The sequence below is a fragment of the Ambystoma mexicanum genome, chromosome 6q (assembly GCF_040938575.1).
Source record: "Ambystoma mexicanum isolate Mex_15411 chromosome 6q, UKY_AmexF1_1, whole genome shotgun sequence".
Taxonomy (NCBI): Eukaryota; Metazoa; Chordata; class Amphibia; order Caudata; family Ambystomatidae; genus Ambystoma; species Ambystoma mexicanum.
This window is the reverse complement of record NC_090937.1, coordinates 630,303,480-630,322,582: the sequence shown is the minus strand read 5'-3', so window position 1 is coordinate 630,322,582 and position 19,103 is coordinate 630,303,480.

The following is a 19,103-nucleotide window of genomic DNA, read 5'->3' as shown; positions in this document are numbered from 1 at the left end:
TTTCTACTTGGCTGCATTGTTACACAGCGTATGAAGTTCAATAGGTCTGGAAAAGTAGCCTTCTACGGACTGCACTCTGTTCTTCAATCTATACTGGGTGAGTGGTCCGTATATTTATGACAGCATACACTTGAATTTGGATATCCCTCTGAAGTTGTCTATATAGCAGCATGTCTATATGATCTAAGTATTCCCCTTTTTTCTGCCCCCTTTAGGGTGACACTATCAACTCACCTCCATCCTGCCCTGAGGAAGGCTCTGACTACTGATGCCAGTTTGGCATGCCGAAACGTGATTTATATATATGTTGCTCCCTTTAAGAACAAACTTTTGATTCTTTCTTACACGTTGGCAGATTAAATAAACAAACTCAGCTAAAATAATATTCTTTTTACATACCTACCAGGGTAATTTTTTATTCACCCTGGAAGGCCTTATGTTGCAGGAACTATGGATAACCTGTAATAATTGTTTTATCTTGATGTGACTAATATGTTATCCCTTCTTTTGCACTTGATATATTTGTGATTAATGTTCTGTTTTTTCTTTATTTGTTCAATTGCTTTATTCTATTTATCTTTTGTTTTAGAAATTGTGTAAAATCTCAAAAAATTGTGCTTTCAACAATAACTTTATGGTTATCACTTCTTAGACTGCTTCCTTGGTGTATCCTCAGTGATTTGCTTCGCAAACACTAGCCTTTAAACTACTATGGAGATTTAACTTGAATGTTGGACAGTATCTAGGGCTGTCTCTAGTGAGAGTACCCTTTTGTCGGTTTTTGTAAATTCTACATACTTTGCCCCCACTCACACTTGCACACAGGGGCTTCCCTATTGTTTGTTACAGGATCATAGTGGCAGCATGTGTCCTGCTCAATGTTGCAACACGCCGGGGCCTGGCTGTGGACATGGTGGTGCCCCCACATCCCTAATCACATGCATGCCCGCTGCGCATGGGAGGGGAAAGGGCACGGGGTGAGGCAGCCCGTACGCAGCTGGTGGCTAATTACTTCACATAGAAATCACACCCCTGTGGAGTGCACACAGCCCTGGCACATACCATCTGATAAGCAATGATGACTCAACCTGACAATTATGACGAACAAAGGGACAGTCAACTGTCAGAACCATAGCAGCCTGAGATTGTTCAGGTGGAAATGTCACAATGTGTGCATCCCTACCTACACAAACACCACCAATGCAGTGCCATCAAAAGACACACTTTCATGCTGCAGAAATGAATACCCACTTGCAAAATACTACATGAGAACAGTGCCATGTCACCCAACCCCCCCTGGCACGGCCACACAACACACCATGGCATGTCATGCAATGTGAGAGCAAACAAATTAATACCCCCAACATGCCCTAAGTGTCACCAACTACAGTGTCCCTAATGGAAACATGGCCACACATGAAATGCTCACAGTAATGTAGGACCTACAACACACATTATCAAATACTTACCAAGAATACCAATCACCTACACAACCTCCAACCTACCTTAAACATGCATTACAGACTTAAAAAATTGGTAGCCTCACTACCTGATGATGCGAGCACTTTGAACACTTCCAAATATACAGTGTTAGCCCCACGCACGAGTGTAGGTGCACTGCTTACAACATGGACTCCAGTTCCAAGGTGGACCGCCTTGTGAAGACATGAGAAATGGACCTGCAAATTAGGAGGATGAGATGGATGCAGAGGCACATATCAATACACCATGCAGTGTACAATACAACAACAATATGCACTATGAATGTATACACAGTATTGACTACAGACTGCCCACACATCGAATGGGAGTCCAACGTCACCATGTACGTCAATGTCACTTTGGCACACCCTTTGCAAGCCCATGGAAACGGGAAGCAGGAGGGGAATGTGTCACACAAACCCAAGCATCTGAACCGTATTCATGACAAGCCTGCATGTGTCCAGCCACAATACAGCGTATGCCCACGGGAGCCACACAAGGCAACACACTGTCAAAAAAAAAAAAAAATCAAAAAAAAAAATCAAAAATGGCCATTAATGGGCCCGGGGGGTGGGGGAGGCCACCCAGGAGGTCCGAGGACAGGGTGCACACCAAAACCCACCTGTGTGGATCTTGCGGAAAAAAAACACCTCCATTGTCTCATGGCCTACACGGCTACCCTACTGTGGGAGAATCACTGCTGTCGTTCCCCTCACCCTCTGCAGCTGCATCAGAAGGTGGTGCACTATGGGAGGCAGCCCATGCAAAGCCCTAGTCTGTTCCTCCATGGCAGCAAGCATGCGGGTGTGGTAGGTCTCGTTCTGGAGGATAATTGTGCGTAGGTCCCCATGCAACAACTCACAGGATGCCCGGACCTCCGCCCTAGTTGTGTGCATCTCAGCTGAGAGAGTACATGTGAGATGCTCCAGCTGCTGTTCTGTCCTTCTGATTGTTGAAGCCTCAAGCTCAACAAGAGTCGTCCTGAGGTGAAGGAGTTCCACCCTCAGGGCTTCCCTGTGGCCCTGGGACTCTATGGAAATGGCTTCCCGCAGAGTCGCCAGTGCCGCCTGCCTGTCCCTGTCGGACACCAACATGTCCTCCCTGTGTGACTGGCAGATGGAGTCTGTTGCCTGCTGTAGTCACTCCATCAGCCTTTCAGGGGGGGACAATGGAAGTGGCCAACCTATCCATGGCCTGAGCCATCATCTCTGATGATGCTGGCTATTGGGTTGCCATACCGTATATGGATTGCTCCCATGCGGTATTGCCAGGTGGCGTACGGCCACCACGTTGGCGGGCACCACACATGTCTGGGGCAAGGCGAACTGCGCCTTGCTCTGCCAGCACTGCCTGAGGCTGCAGGACTGCATTCCCCCTCTGATCTGCTGGCCCAGGAACAGGATCAGATGTTGCGGAGTGTGACCCTGCATCCGTAACCACCAAAGGCATACCTGCCAACACTGACATCCCCATTAAGGGTTCTAACCCTGGTGTAGGTGGGTCGGACAGAACAGAATCCCTCCCAGGAACACTCACCTGTGACGGCACATAGGTCGTATCATCCGAATCGACACCTGAATACAGCTCGGGGGAGGTACAGCCAGAGACACCCCTTGAGAGCACGACCTGCAGCAGTTTTGGGTTCTCACCCATCACCACACCACGTCCCTCACTGGTGGTGGTCGTCGGGCCTGAGACCCCTCCTGGGTCTGCACCATCTCCACAACCCCAGCAGTATCAAGTGCATCATCCCCTGCAAAGACATAAAAGAAAACAAATGGAAACAGGCATTAGCACTATGGCACACAATTAGGGTGAGAAGCTACAGAAACAGTACTTGATTGACACATGTCCCACATGACTAAAACCCTCCCATGCATGCACCGTCACTGCGTGTGAAGGGTAGGCAGATGGCACACATTGATGACACCAAGTTGGAAGATGAACACATTTGCTGCATGCTGCCTAGCAGTGGCATCACACATTGGCCTGCGATTGGCAGGTCAAATACACATGCCAACACACAGATGGCATGTACCCTAGCCATAAAGTGAAGAGGGAGAGGAGGGCACCAATTGTTCATTCAGTCCAGTTTGCTCATGAAATTGATTTTTTCATTGAAATTGTTCAAATGTTTAACCTGGAGCTGCCAGTCCAAAATGGTCCTATAGCACAGGGACATGTCTGAACAAATCATGTCCAGGAAACCACTGTACCATAGCCATGTCAGACATGTGACAATAGGACTGAGAAATGCTGAGTAAAAGTGGTGGTATGCAAACAATCTGCCTGAATAAACAGAGGAAAATAAGCAACAATGTTGTGGCAAGATGACACTTCAAGGGCAACTGGCGTGGTGTTGGGCTGGATGTCTAATGTTGGCAGAAGGGATACTGCTATACCCAAATGCTGGTGCGCAGAATGTATTGGATGAGGCACATGGGTGACCCAAACCACTCAGGCAAACACACCCTCACCTGGCACCCAAAATGAAGCCCTCCCACACACACCATGCACATGGATGACACACACATGCATGTGCACTCACCGGACAATGCCTCGTAATCTGCCAGTTCTCCCACGCCTTGGATCTGTTCCTCCGTGACGTAGGTCCCAGCAACCTGCTCATGTGGAGTGAGTTCTATGTCCTCTGCTGGAGACCCAACTCCAGTCACTAGAGTTGCGGCATGACTTGAGGCCAGTTTATTCCTTGCCCTGCGCTTCAGGTCATTCCAGCGCTTGTAGCATTCAGTAGCTGTGCGCCTCACGATTCCAAGGGCACTTATGATGTCCGCTATGGTCTGCCAGTGTGCCTGACGTTGTGCAGGTGTGGTCTTGGATCCTGCAACAATCACCATTTTGCGGTCATGTGTGGACACATACTCTACAAGTGCATTCAGTTCGGCCTCATTGAAGCTGGGCTTCCTTGACGGGCCGGACTGTGTAGCCGTGTCTGGGGCATCAGCCTCTACTGGACAAGCACTCTTCCTCTTCCGCTTGGAAGGTGGTGGGGATTCTGAGTGTCCTACACCGCTCTGGACACTAGGGGCAGGAGCCCCGGTGGACTCTGTACTAGGAGTGTGGGATTGCACACTCAGCATGGGAGTTGGTGCAGGCATTAGCTCAAGTATGATGGTGTCAGGGGGAATGTCAGCATGATGGACTTGGACCGACACTGTCCTGGCTGGGTGTGTGAGAGGTGGGGTGGATGGAGCCGCAGCTGCCCCTGCAGCCTCCCCAGCCTGCCTACGCGGGGCAGCAGATGACCTAGCTGCCCCTGATCCACGTGGCCTGATGACACCAACGTGCAACGGCGCACGTGGCCTAGACCTGCTGACCTGGAAGTCAGCCATGGAGTCACCCTGTGCCAGGTCTGGTTCCACAGTGGGCTGGTCCAACAAGGGTTGAGAATGGATGGTGTCAGCCACGTTACCCTCAACCGGGGGGGAGCATGGGTGTCCCTGACTGCTCCTCCACACATGGGGGGCTAGGGGCACAATGCAAGTCACGGCCACGTCCCCTACCGGATCCACCACGGCCACCACTTGGGGCTCTGCCACCTTTGCCACCCTTACAGCTTGTTCGCCTCCCAGCCATGGCACTGATGTTATTGTGCGTATGGGAGTCGATGTGAACTATTGTCCTGGGAAATTGGGGGTCAAAGGGGTTGGGTACTAGATGGTAATCGTACCCTAGTGCTCTAGCAAGGCTGTATGTCACCCCTGGGGAAAGATGACGGGTCACACAAGGCACAGGCACCCCAAAAAAGGAAAGTAAGGTGCACGCAACCCCTCCTAGACCACGTGTGTGGAAAAATAAACCTGCACTACGCTGTGGCACCCAGAAACACAAGAATGAACGTATGCGTGTCACAGGCAGACTAGAATGACCTCTGAAGGGGTATGCGACACACGGGGCAAGCACAGATGTTAAATACGTGTGCGACTCACTGTCTGCCAGGAACAAAAGAGTGAAAAATATGCGCGTGTGCACGTTGGCAACACCCCCGCCAAAGGAAGAATTGTAAGCTGTCTGAGGAGACAGGACAACAGTAGAAGGGAACGCTGTTTGAGGAAACAGGCCCAGGAAAAAGAGGAAAAGAGAAAAAGCTGTCAGAGGTAACAGGGAGTACGAACTTGAAACGCTGTGAAGTAAATCGCGTGTGAACCGACAAGAAGTACAGATTTCACCCACTCGCTCTCCACGAAAAGCACGTACAAGGAAATGGCGTGCTACACGTACCTTTTATACACACGTCACAGACGCGCATACGCGATGAGGCCATAACCACCAATTACACGCTTTGACACTCGGACATGTATCTTTTTTTTTATGCGCGCCATTCTCTACGGCCATGCGCGTGATGTCATAGCTGCGCATGGGGGACTTTGGGCCAATGAAATCGCGTATGCGTGCAGACGTGCTTACGCGCTAAGGGCCTTTCCTCCAATTACATGCAGACGTGCAGGATTTTCACGTGCCAAATCATTCCGTATCAAGCTGGCCACGCGTAAGCACACGGAAGACCACGCTCCTGCCCAGAAAGCCGATTTACTGCCCCCCAGAGCCCCGAGCACGCTCCCACCTGCCATCTGCTGCTGCCTGACTGCCTGCTGCCCACGTGCCCTGCCATTTGCTGCCTGCACATCAGCCAGGGGTGCTGTTGCTGTGACCACCCCTGCTGGAACCTAAGACTCCCGACTGGGATTCCATCGCTCCACAGCCCAGCCCCAGGATCCAGTTGCCCACCCACTCCTACCTCTGGGGTTGTCATGTCGGGCACTGCAACATCTGGCACCACTGACAACCCTGGCCAGAGAGGCAGAGGGGCACCAGCTTTAGTGACAGGAAAGTTGGTGTCCTGGTGGAGCAAGTCCTGGGGCAGTATGATGCCCTCTTCAGAAGTGTGCGCGCCGACAAGGAAGGACGGACTCGGATCTGGGGGGACATCGTGACTGCCATCAACGCGGAGGGGGTGGCAGTCCGCGACTTCCAACATGTCAAGAAGCGCTGGGATGACTTCAGGTCCAGGACCCTGAACAAGGTCCGGCAGCTCTTGAAGGCAGCGGATGCTAAGGGGCGCTGGGGCCACTTGTCGGAAGATCAGATGAGGGTACTGGAAGGCATATCCCCAGCGCCCCACGTCCAGGTCCTTCAGAGGCAGACCCGTCTGGAGTCGAGCGGTAAGTGTACATGCATCATGATTGTAAGCTGTGCGTGTGGTGATGTGCCAGTAGTGTGCCGGTTGCACATCTGTTTGCATGGGGCAGAGTATGGGTGGGGGTGTGCAGGGCCGTGAGGCTAACACATGTGAGGGCTGACATGTGTGAGACATGGATGGTGCTTGTGTGTGTAAGCTTGCATGCTAAATGCAGTTGTGTGGGCACACATGTTTGGATGAATGTGTACGTAAGTAGGCTTGTTTGTGATGTCACACATGTATGTTGGTTTCAGCTGCATGTATCAGCACTGTGTACATGTGCATGTGTGTGTATTTGACAAGGGTGCAACAGTGATGCAACATGGATGCATGTGACAGCGGGATGTGGAAGCCTGATTGGCAGATTTGACATGGATGCCCGTCTGAACACTGCGACAGTTGGCTGGGGTGTACACATGCATGCAAGTGTGGTGGTGTGCGTGCATGTGTAGTGCACTCCCTGTGTTGCATGTGATGTCTGGCTCACCTTTGCCTGCTCATGCTGTTGTATGTGTATGGATGGTGCTGGCAGTTGCAATGTGGCTGTGGTATGGTTCATGTGTGCAAGTTGAAATGACATGTGTGTTGCCAATTGTGATGCCATGTCTGAGGTTTACCAATGCCACTCATGTGCAACTGTCAGGTGTGTATGTGTCCATTGTACAGTGCCCTGATGCCTGTGTTATATTTCTCCCTGTCTGCAGCGTCAACTGATGAAGAGGGCAGAGAAGGTGCTGTGGAGCACAGCGGCGGGGATCGCACCGCCAGCCGGAGACGCAAGGCCCGGCTCTCCTCCCAGGTTGTGATCTCATCGGGGAGTGAGGAGTCCGGTGCCACGTCCCAGGCCACTGCTGCCAGGGGGAGGTCCACGAGGCGGAGGTTGGAGGTCGACTACTCGGCAGCAGAAGGGGCAGCTGGGACCCCACAGGGCCCAACGGGGGAAGATGGCACGGAGTCATCCAGGTTGGTGGGCGGTTTGGTGGAGGAGGAGGCCGTGCAAGCAACAGAGACAGGGTCTGGAGGTGGGGATTCCACTGGTGCTAGTGGTGCAGTGCAGGACCAGGGACAAGAGGCAGCACAGGTCGGCGCGGAGGTGCCTGTGTGCAATCCTGTCCCTGATCCTGTCACTGCATCATCTTGCACCAGCAGGGATGCCTACGTCCAGACCCGTTTTCAGGCAGGGGATGAGCTCACGACAACTGGCCTTCGTCTGCCTGCGGACGTGGCTATCCGGGTCTGGGTTGAGCCTGTCCTGACTGGTGTGGCGTTGCGTCAACGGGCCATGCGAGGTGACCTGCAGTCTTTTCATGAGGAGACTGCACGTCATCTCGAATGGCTCGTTGACCGCATCGGCCTACTGGGACAGGTCACCCAGGCCGGATTCCTCCGTTTGATGGGGCTTGCTGCGACCTCCTCCACAACTGAACCCCCTATGCGCCAGTCGTCCTCTGTGCCATCTTCCCACCCACCAGTCACCTGGGTGCCCTGTGGAGCTGCTTCTGACGGTGCGGCCAGGCTGGTGGAGGAGGCATCCCTGCCACAGTCGGGAGTCGGACGTCCAGCAGGGGTGGCCACATCAACGACTGCACCCCAGCCAGCGGAGGATGTGCAGGCAGCAGGAGGCAGTGCACGGGCAGAGGCACAGCAGCAGCAGCAACGTGGTGGGAGCCATGATGGCTCGGGTCCTTCGACATCGGAGGGGCAGGCATCGGCCGGAGGGCAGGAGGATCCAGGACGGGAAGTGTCTTCCGTGTGGCAGCGGTTGGGCCACGCCATAGATGCGGAGCGGCAGCGGTCGGAAGAGGCACGGCTCACGATGGTCAGGGCGGAGAACTCCATGCGGAGGGCCCTGAGGCGGGCCGAGTGCCTCGAGGCAATCCGCAGGGAGTTTGGGGTGAACATGTGGACGGCCCTGCGGACCCTCGGGGCCATGGAGGAGGACCGCCTCCGGGACATTGAGCAGGAGTTCAATGATGCCCTGGCCCGGAACATCCCGAAGTGAGCAGTCGGACTAGCCCGCTGCCCTTGTAAATAGTTCTGTAGTTAGTGTAAGGTTTCCTTTGGTTTTGCATTTTTTTTGGACCTTTTGGACAATGGGCCACATTTTTGTATATAGTTTTTTTTTTTAAGTAGTGTTATTAGATAGGTTTCATTTCTTCGGTTGGGATCATGGACCCTGGATTGTTTATCTGTATATAGTTGACTTTTGGATTTTCATTTTTTTTTATGATTTCCCCCTGGAGCAATGGTTTTCGATTTTAATTTTCCATTGGATTTACTTTTGTGGACTGTGACTTTGGACACCTTTCTTTTGGATTATGATGTGTGGTTTTGCATTATTTCACGGACCTGCTGGTTTATTTATTTTTTATTTCCATTATTGTTTGTTTATTTTTGATTCAATATATGTTGCTTTTAATACATATTTTTTCTTCAAACTTCAATGTGTAGTATCATCTCATTGGTTTCATGCATATCATGATATGGGTTTTGACATTCACTGACACCCATTGGGTGTATGTGAGGGGCATGTGTTCATTTCCAAACTTGCAATTGGGGTTCTATCATGTTTTTGCCATTTCTAAGTGGGTGGATGCAATACTCAGGTGGGTGTTTGGCATTTGGAGGCTGACCATAAGGGCCAGGGATCTAGATGTGGTGACATGTTGGCTGGGGGACATGAGTGGGGACCTGGTGGAGGCTGCCCCTGCACTGCTGGGGGGTGGGGGTGATGGGAGACATGAGTGGGGGCCTGGTGGAGGGTGCCCCTGCACTGCTGGGGGGTGGGGGTGCAGGGAGACATGAGTTGGACATGAGTGGGGGCCTGGTGGAGGCTGCCCTGCACTGCTGGGGGATGGGGGTGATGGGAGACATGAATGGGGGCCTGGTGGAGGCTGCCCCTGGATGCTGGGGGGTGGGGGTGGTAGGAGACATGGGTGGGGGCCTGGTGGAGGGTGCACCGGGATGCTGGGGGGTGGGGGTGCAGAGAGACATGAGTTGGACATGAGTGGGGGCCTGGTGGAGGCTGCCTCTGCACTGCTGGGGTGTGGGGGTGGTGGGAGACATGAGTGGGGGCCTGGTGGAGGCTGCCCTGCACTGCTGGGGGTTGGGGGTGCAGGGAGACATGAGTGGGGGCCTGGTGGAGGCTGCCCTGCACTGCTGGGGGTTGGGGGAGCAGGGAGACATGGGTGGGGGCCTGGTTGCGGCTGCCCCTGCACTGCTGGGGGGTGGGGGTGCAGGGAGACATGAGTTGGACATGAGTGGGGGCCTGGTGGAGGGCGCCCTGCACTGCTGGGAGGTGGGGGTGATGGGAGACATGAGTGGGGGCCTGGCGAAGGGTGCGCTGCACTGCTGGGGGTTGGGGGTGGTGGGAGACAAGGGTGGGGGCCTGGTGGACGCTGCCCCTGGATGCTGGGGGATGGGGGTGCAGGGAGACATGAGTTGGACATGAGTGGGGGCCTGGTGGAGGGTGCCCTGCACTGCTGGGAGTTGGGGGTGGAGGGAGACATGAGTGGGGGCCTGGTGGAGGCTGCCACTGGATGCTGGTGGGTGGGGGTGCTGGGGGACATGAGTGGGGACCTGGTGGAGGGTGCCCCTGGATGCTGGGGGGTGGGGGTGCTGGGGGACATGAGTGGGGGCCTGGTGGAGGGTGCCCCTGCACTGCTGGGGGGTGGGGGTGCAGGGAGACATGAGTGGGGGCCTGGTGGAGGGTGCCCCTGCACTGCTGGGGGGTGGTGGTGCAGGGAGACATGAGTTGGACATGAGTGGGGGCCAGGTGGAGGCTGCCCCTGGATGCTGGGTGGTGGGGTTGATGGGAGACATGAGTGGGGGCCTGGTGTAGGCTGCCCCTGGATGCTGGGGGGTGGAGGTGCAGGGAGACATGGTTGGCGGCCTGGTGGAGGATGCCCCGGGATGCAGGGGGGTGGGGGTGATGGGAGACATGAGTGGGGGCCTGGTGGAGGCTGCCCCTGGATGCTGGGGGTGGGGGTGATGGGAGACATGAGTGGGGGCCTGGTGGAGGCTCCCCCTGGATGCTGGGGGGTGGAGGTGCAGGGAGACATGAATGGGGGCCTGGTGGAGGGTGCCCCGGGATGCTGGGGGGTGGGGGTGCAGGGAGACATGAGTTGGACATGAGTGGGGGCCTGGTGGAGGGTGCCCTGCACTGCTGGGGGTTGGGGGTGGTGGGAGACATGGGTGGGGGCCTGGTGGAGGCTGCCCCTGGATGCTGGGGGGTGGGGGTGCAGGGAGACATGAGTTGGACATGAGTGGGGGCCTGGTGGAGGGTGCCCTGCACTGCTGGGGGATGGGGGTGGTGGGAGACATGAGTGGGGGCCTGGTGGAGGCTGCCCCTGGATGCTGGGGTGTGGGGGTGCTGGGGGACATGAGTGGGGGCCTGGTGGAGGGTGCCCCTGCACTGCTGGGGGTTAGGGGTGCTGGGGGACATGAGTGGGGGCCTTGTGGAGGGTGCCCCTGCACTGCTGGGGGGTGGGGGTGCAGGGAGACATGAGTGGGGGCCTGGTGGAGGGTGCCCCTGCACTGCTGGGGGGTTCGGTGCAGGGAGACATGAGTTGGACATGAGTGGGGGCCTGGTGGAGGGTGCCCTGCACTGCTGGGGGGTGGGGGTGATGGGAGACATGAGTGGGGGCCTGGTGGAGGCTGTCCCTGGATGCTGGGAGGTGGGGGTGATGGGAGACATGAGTGGGGGCCTGGTGGAGGCTGCCCCTGGATGCTGGGGGTTAGGGGTGGTGGGAGACATGAGTGGGGGCCTGGTGGAGGCTGCCCCTGGATGCTGGGGGGTGGGGGTGCTGCAGGGACGTCATTTTACCAAAATGCCAGGGGTAGCGGAAGTGACATCACATGACCCTTGACCCCCTGATGACATCACAGGAAGTGATGTAATTTGACCCCTCCCCGAAGTGATATCGCGGAAAGCGATGGAACACGGCCTTTCACCCGTTGACAAAACAGGAAGTGGCATTACATAGCATTGTACACTACAAAAATATGGTACGATATCACTATAATGTGATGTACATTTCATACAAGAATGGATCGCCATATGTATCATTAAGATCAGTGTGTATAGGCCCATATTACCAAGTTACTGTGAATGCAAGCAGACATCCAAGGCCAAATGATAATTATGTGTTACTATATAGCACTTATGCTTAAGCGCTTTATATAGAAAAAATATACACCTAATATCACCCAACCTGTGTTGGTACTCATTTATCGACCTCAGAAGGATGAAAGGTTGAGTTGAGGTGTTTAAGAACAGACTGAATCAGTGACTCACCCCCTAAAGTGTGCCTGAAATAAACATTTAATGAGTCTGGCCATTATTGTATAGACTTCCAGAAAGACACATTATTTGGTATTCCTATTCTTTCTTATTTAGGGTAGGTGCTAAAAGTGTTAGACTTGTGGCACTCCTGTTCTTATTTTTCTTCTTTTTTTTAGGGGCCTGAACAAGAAAGCCAGCCACTCATGTAAATGGTGTGGGCCATAGCCCAGGAGTTTTTTTTTTCATAATTTTTTTAGAGGTCGCAAGGGAGATCACAGAGGTCGCAAGGGAGATCTCAGGGGTCGCAGTTGCAACCTCTGGCGACCCCTAAATGACGTCCCTGGGGTGCTGGGGGACATGAGTGGGGGCCTGGTGGAGGGTGCCCCTGCACTCCTGGGGGGTGGGGATGCTGGGGGACATGAGTGGGGGCCAGGTGGAGGGTGCACCTGCACTGCTGGGGGGTGGGGGTGCAGGGAGACATGAGTGGGGTCCTGGTGGAGGGTGCCCCTGCACTGCTGGGGGGTGGGGGTGCGGGGAGACATGAGTTGGACATGAGTGGGGGCCTGGTGGAGGGTGCCCTGCACTGCTGGGGGGGTGATGGGAGACATGAGTGGAGGCCTGGTGGAGGGTGCCCTGCACTGCTGGGGGGTGGGGGTGATGGGAGACATGAGTGGGGGCCTGGTGGAGGCTGTTCCTGGATGCTGGGAGGTGGGGGTGATGGGAGACATGAGTGGGGGCCTGGTGGAGGCTGCCCCTGGATGCTGGGGGGTAGGGGTGGTGGGAAACATGAGTGGGGGCCTGGTGGAGGCTGCCCCTGGATGCTGGGGGGTGGGGGTGCTGGTGGACATGAGTGGGGGCCTGGTGGAGGGTGCCCCTGCACTGCTGGGGGGTGGGGGTGATGGGAGACATGAGTGGGGGCCTGGTGGAGGCTGCCCCTGGATGCTGGGGGGTGGGGGTGATGGGAGACATGAGTGGGGGCCTGGTGGAGGCTGCCCCTGGATGCTGGGGGGTGGGGGTGTTGGGAGACATGGGTGGGGGCCTGGTGGAGGGTGTGTTAGGCGGAAACCTGTGCAGTTCCCTCTGGGACCACTGCAAAAGATTTAGGACTACAGGTGTTGCGATGAACCCACTTGGTAGCAGTCTGTACCACACAGATTCAAAGTGGTAGCTGTGGCTGAGCAGTCAGACTTCTCTCAAGAAAAGTTGGTCAGTATAGGGAGTATACAAGATAGGGCAATTCTTCGCAGCAAAACGAGTAAGCACGCAACCAGGCTTAGTATAAAGATAGTAAGTTATTTATTTATAACAGAACGTCTATAGAAAATACTAAAGCAAATCACGGCAATAAATCAAAACACAATTACTCTGCAGAATGGAATTAGCTCAGTCCCCCGAAACACAATATCGACAACTCTAGGTTCTATGGCACCACTTATTTTCAGACAGAGGTGTATACCTCAACCCAGATGACACTCGAATATTTAGTGAGGAAGGGAGAGAAGAGATAGGCAGGTAATGAAGTCAACACGGTTCGTACTGAAGCAGGTAAAAATGCAAGGCAGGAAGGCATTAATCACGTTAGATCACAAAGTTCAGCGGCCAGGCCCACTCGGCGAGAGGCAAGGCACGATGTCCTAGAAGGTCTCTACTGATGATGCACTCGAGTCTTGGTTAGCAAATTGTTTAGCGACAGGTTGAACCAGTTCAGAACAAAGAGTGAATAAAGCTTGGAGGCAACCCAACGGATCGGAGAGGAATCAGATACCTCACACGAACCGATCGAACAGGGAAGCCAGGCAGGTACGGTACCTTGTTGTGGAGGGCAGCTCCGGCGGGGGCAGTTGTTCCTGGTGGTGGATGCACGACGGGTCTTGGCCAAGAGAAGAGATGTTCTCGTCGTCGAAGAGAAGATGTCCGGTGCACCACCAGGGAAGAAACCAGCCGCGAAGTGCTCCGTCACAAGGCACCACCTTCCGCTCACGGTGCAGGAGTAGTGGCTATCCGGTCGCCGGGTGCTCTGCACGGGCAATTCGACCACTACGTCCTGGGCGAACGAAAAGCACGAAGAAGATGACTGGTTGTCCCCACCAGTCAGGGAAAGAGACTCTCCGGCAGGGAGATCTCTTCTGTCGTCGGGAGATCGGGAGACGATTCCGCAGGGCTCCACCGGAGGTCTCGTCGTACAGGTCGGCTCTGCGTTACCCTCGTCGGATTTCTTAGGTCCAGTGGCGACTTCCTGAAGACCCAGTCCCAAAAGCCCTGCTTTTATGCAGACGCCCCCCATTCATTCAGCCTAGCTGTCAATCAACACATGCTAAGTGGTGAGCGGGAAGGCTCACCACCTGGGCCAATCACTCCAGAGTGCGACCTGAGTTGGCAAGGCAACTCGGTCCAGGGTGTCTAAACCCCCTCCCACACCCCTGAGGTAACCCAGACAGAATGGCGCCACTTTGGAGGGTCTCTGTCCAGAGGCCCGCCAAAAGTGGAACAAAGGGCTCGACCTTTGGTTTAGGAGTCACAGAGAAAAACACAGACGCCATTTTACAACTCGAGTTCTGGCAGAAAATACCACTCGATAAACTTATTTAAGATAAGTAGATCGGTGGCACGTTGGAGATTAACAAGAAAACAAGATCAATCTTCAACAATGGGACGAATCGGTGTCCAGTCATAATGTCGAATACAATAATGTCGAAAGTCAAAATGTCGAAAATATTTAGTCGAAAATAAAAATGTCGAATTACAAAAATGTTGAATTTTTTTCGAATTAATGTTTAAATAAATAATTAATTAATTATATTTTATAAAACATAATTTTTTTAAATGGTTAAAGGTATATCCATGGTGAGTGGGGGGGATGGGGAGGAGGGGGGGTTGGGGTAGGGGTTTGGGATTGGGTTTTTTAATAATTCATTATTCAATTAATGTTTTATTAAATACTTTTTTAGAAAAAATTAAAGGTATATCCATGGGGGTGTTGGGGGGGATGGGGAGGAGTGGAGGGTTGGGGTAGGGGTTTGGGATGGGGGGCTTGGGGGACCCCCCCCAATAAAAAAACGTTAGTATGTGTGACATTTTACATTGTTATTTAAACATTGGTTTTTTGATTTTTTTCGACATTTTATTTTTGAATTAATGACTTTTTCTATTATATGTATGTGTTTTCGACATTTTTGAATTCGACATTTTTTTTTCGACATTTTTGTAATTCGACATTATTTTTTCGATATTATGACTATAAACCGGACGAATCCCATAGGGTTATGCTCGGGGTCGAACATAACAAGTAGTTTCCACTGCCACCAGCCAAAACTCGACGAGGGGGGACGGGACAGTGCCCCCTCGAGTAACAGATCCAGGAGTAATCGAATTACCCCTACTAGCACGTCCACAATAAGATGGTTGGTACTAGTTCTGTTAGCAAATTTGGGTCTAGTAAAGCCAATGGTGACTTTACATGCCCGGGGAGACAGTAGTCAGTCCCCGGGTATGGAGTCTATGGTGGGGGTCCTGCTAAGGCGCCCCCGTGTCACGACACGTAGGGTGTAGTGTGACACACATAGAAAAACTTATGAGACCCTATGGAGTAAAAGACCCCATAGCCCATCGAACACATTGACATATCAAAGGAATCACACACATACATGTCCAAGAGTGAGAGTAAAAGGGTCACACTCTTGGCAGGATGGAAAAAACAAACTCCAGAAATCCAGCAAAGCTGCTGGGGGACTCACTAGGTTAGGAAATTCAGCCTAAACAGAGAATTCTCCCTAACACTCGCCCCCCCAGACTAAGGGACAGGAGGATTTAATCCACTCCTGGATGAATCTCATACCTCTAGTCGATGATATACATCCTAGAGAGACCATCAGCGTTTTGGTGGTGACACCCTGACCTGTGCTCAATGGTGAAATCGAACCCTTGCAGGCAGATCGACCATCTCAGTAGTTTCGGGTTTTCCCCTTTCATTTGCATTAACCATCTCAAGGGTTGGTGGTCAGTCTGAATAACAAAAGTAGAACCATACAAGTACGGCCTAAACTTCTTCAGAGCCCACACGATAGCAAAGCACTCTCTTTCGATCGTTGCCCACCTTGTTTCAGGATCCTTCAGCTTGCGGCTGATGTAGCAAACGGGGTGCTCCCTACCTTTCCCATCCAGTTGACTGAGTACGGCACCTATCCCTACATTGGAAGCGTCTGTCTGCACAATGAAGTGTTGGCGGTAATCAGGAGCTCTGAGTACTGGGGCTTGGCAAAGAGCCTTTTTCAGGTTTTCAAAAGCCTGATTGCACTCCTCGTTCCATTTAACCTTTTTAGGGAATTTGGGCGAGGAGATGACATTCAGTGGAGAAGCTATGGTCCCATAGTTCTCTATGAAATTCCTGTAATACCCGGTGAGGCCTAGGAAGGCTCTCACCTGAGTCTGAGTAGTCGGTGTTGTGCAATTTTGCACAGCTTCAATCTTACTGACCAAAGGCCTTATTTCTCCACCGCCTACCTCATGTCCAAGGTAGACTACCTTACTCTGTCCAATTTGGCATTTACTCGCCTTTATGGTCAGATTGGCTCGTCCAAGAGCCTGCAAAACATCTCTCAGGTGTGTTACATGTTCGTCCCAGGAATTGCTGAACACTGCTATGTCATCCAAGTATGCCATGCAGAAGTTCTCCATCCCGGTTAGAACCTGGTTTACCATCCGTTGAAACGTAGCAGGTGCATTTTTTAGTCCGAAAGGCATTACCGTAAACTGGTATAAACCAACAGGGGTAGAAAATGCAGTTTTCTCCTTGGCATGGTTGGTCAGGGCTATTTGCCAATAGCCTGACGTCAAGTCAAATGTGCTGAGGAATTTGGCGGCGCCAAGTTTATCCACCAACTCATCTGTTCTTGGCAAAGGGTGGGCATCAGTCGTGGTGACTGCGTTAAGAGCTCTATAATCCACGCAGAATCTAAGTTCTTTAGATCCGGCCTTTGGTACTAACACGACTGGGCTAGACCATGGACTAGTAGAGGGCTCTATTACCCCGAGATCAAGCATCTTGCTGACCTCACCTTTGATGTGGGTTCTTACGTTTTCTGACATGCGATATCCTCTGCTTTTGACAGGCAGACAGTCACCAGTGAGTATCTCGTGCTGGCCCCAAGGGGTCAAGCCTGGTGAGAGCGAGAACAGAGAGGCAAACTGATTCAACATAGACTTGCACTCTTCTTGTTGCTCGGGTGTCAGATTGGAGGAGAGATTTACTCCTTCAATTTTTTCATCCAAAGGTAAGCCTCGGAGGAGATCCGGAAGAGTTTCGCTCTCTTCTTCTTCCTCCGCTGATGCTAGAAGCAACGCTCCTACATCAGGTCGTGAGACATACGCTTTAAATCGGTTGGTGTGAAAGACTGTCGGAGCCTCCTTGGGGTTGCCCAAGTCCACCAGATAGTTAACCTCACCGAGCTTACCCACTACTCGGTAGGGTCCCATCCTTTTATCTTGCAAGGCCCTCTGCCTTGTGGGGATCATAACAAGAACGAGCTGGTCTTGAGCGAACTCAACCATGTTAGCCTTTTGATCGTGCCAGTGCTTGATCAATGCTTGTCCAGCTTTCAAGTTATCGCTTGCTTCTGTCATCAGGTGCGACATTCTCCTCCGGAGACCTATCACGTAGTCAGTCACTCTGACTGGCTTGGGGGAAGGAGCACTCTCCAACCCCTCCTTAATCAGGGCCAATGGACCTCTGACGGGATGACCATAGAGTAGTTCGAAGGGAGAGTATTCTACTCCCTCCTGAGGGACTTCTCTATAAGCAAAAAGAAGGCATGGCAATAGAAGGTCCCACTTACGCTTAAGGGGTTCTTCTAGAGCACCTATCATGCTCTTCATGGTTCGGTTGAACCGTTCTACCAACCCATTGGTTTGTGGGTGGTAAGCCGTTGAGAACTTGTAAATTACCCCGCAGGTTTTCCACATGGCTTTCATGTAGTGGGACATAAAGTTTGACCCCCTGTCAGAGATTACTTCCTTAGGAAATCCGACCCTAGTAAAAATACCAAGGAGGGCCTTAGCCACAGCCGGAGCTGTAACAGTCCTCATAGGAATTGCCTCAGGATACCTAGTAGCATGGTCTACCACAACAAGTATAAACCTGTTGCCTGAGGAGGTTGGAGGATCAAGGGGACCAACGATATCAATCCCTACTCTCTCAAATGGGACTCCCACAACGGGGAGAGGCACTAACGGTGCCACATTCTTGGACCCAATCTTACCAGAGATCTGGCAGGTATGGCAGCTTCTGCAGTGTTTTTCTACTTTGGCCCCCATTTTTGGCCAATAGAAGTAGAGCGAGAGCCTTTCCTTAGTCTTCTTGAAACTCAAGTGACCAGCCAAAGGAATCTCGTGGGCTAACTGCAAGAACTGTGGTCTGTTCTCTTGGGGTACTACAAGGCGTTTGTAGTCTCCAGGTGCAGACTCGGTCGGTTCACTATAGAAGAGGCCATCTTCCCAGTGCAACCTATGTTTCCCAGGCTCTTGCCCTTCAGCCTGAGCTTCTGCCTGTTAGCGAAGACCTTCCAGAGTTGGACATTCTCTCTGTCCCTTACTGAAGTCTGCCCTGCTGGGTCCACCTTCTGCCAGTAACGACTGCAGCTCAGGATGGTCAACAGGATCCAGATCTCCAATGAGTTCTTGGCCTTCCATTAGCTCTTCTTCAGAGTCTAATTCTACCATACAGGGTTGTACTTCCCCCTCAGCCGCAGCTGGAGGTGGAGTTACGGGTGTGACGTTGGACAACCGCGGGGAAGTCCGTGTCGGCTGCATTGGAATGTGGGCTGTTGGTTTCGGTTTAGAAGTTTTAGGTTTCCCTTTTGCTTCTGTGTTCCTAGAGACAGCGGCCGCCATTTCCAATGGAGCAGGAGTGATTTCTTTCTTCATCATCTCCCCGAGAGTACCGCGCATGGTCCTCTCTCTTGCAGGTCTGGTTAACTCCTGTAACCGTTTACTAGGAGGTCTGGGAGTATGCGATACAACTCCGAGAGTTTTCAAATCGTTACCCAACAGTACGCGTCCTGGTACCTCACTCTGTATGCTGACAGGTATCTTTACAGTCATGTCGTTACACTGGATGAGAACTGGTAATTGGGGGAGCATCTG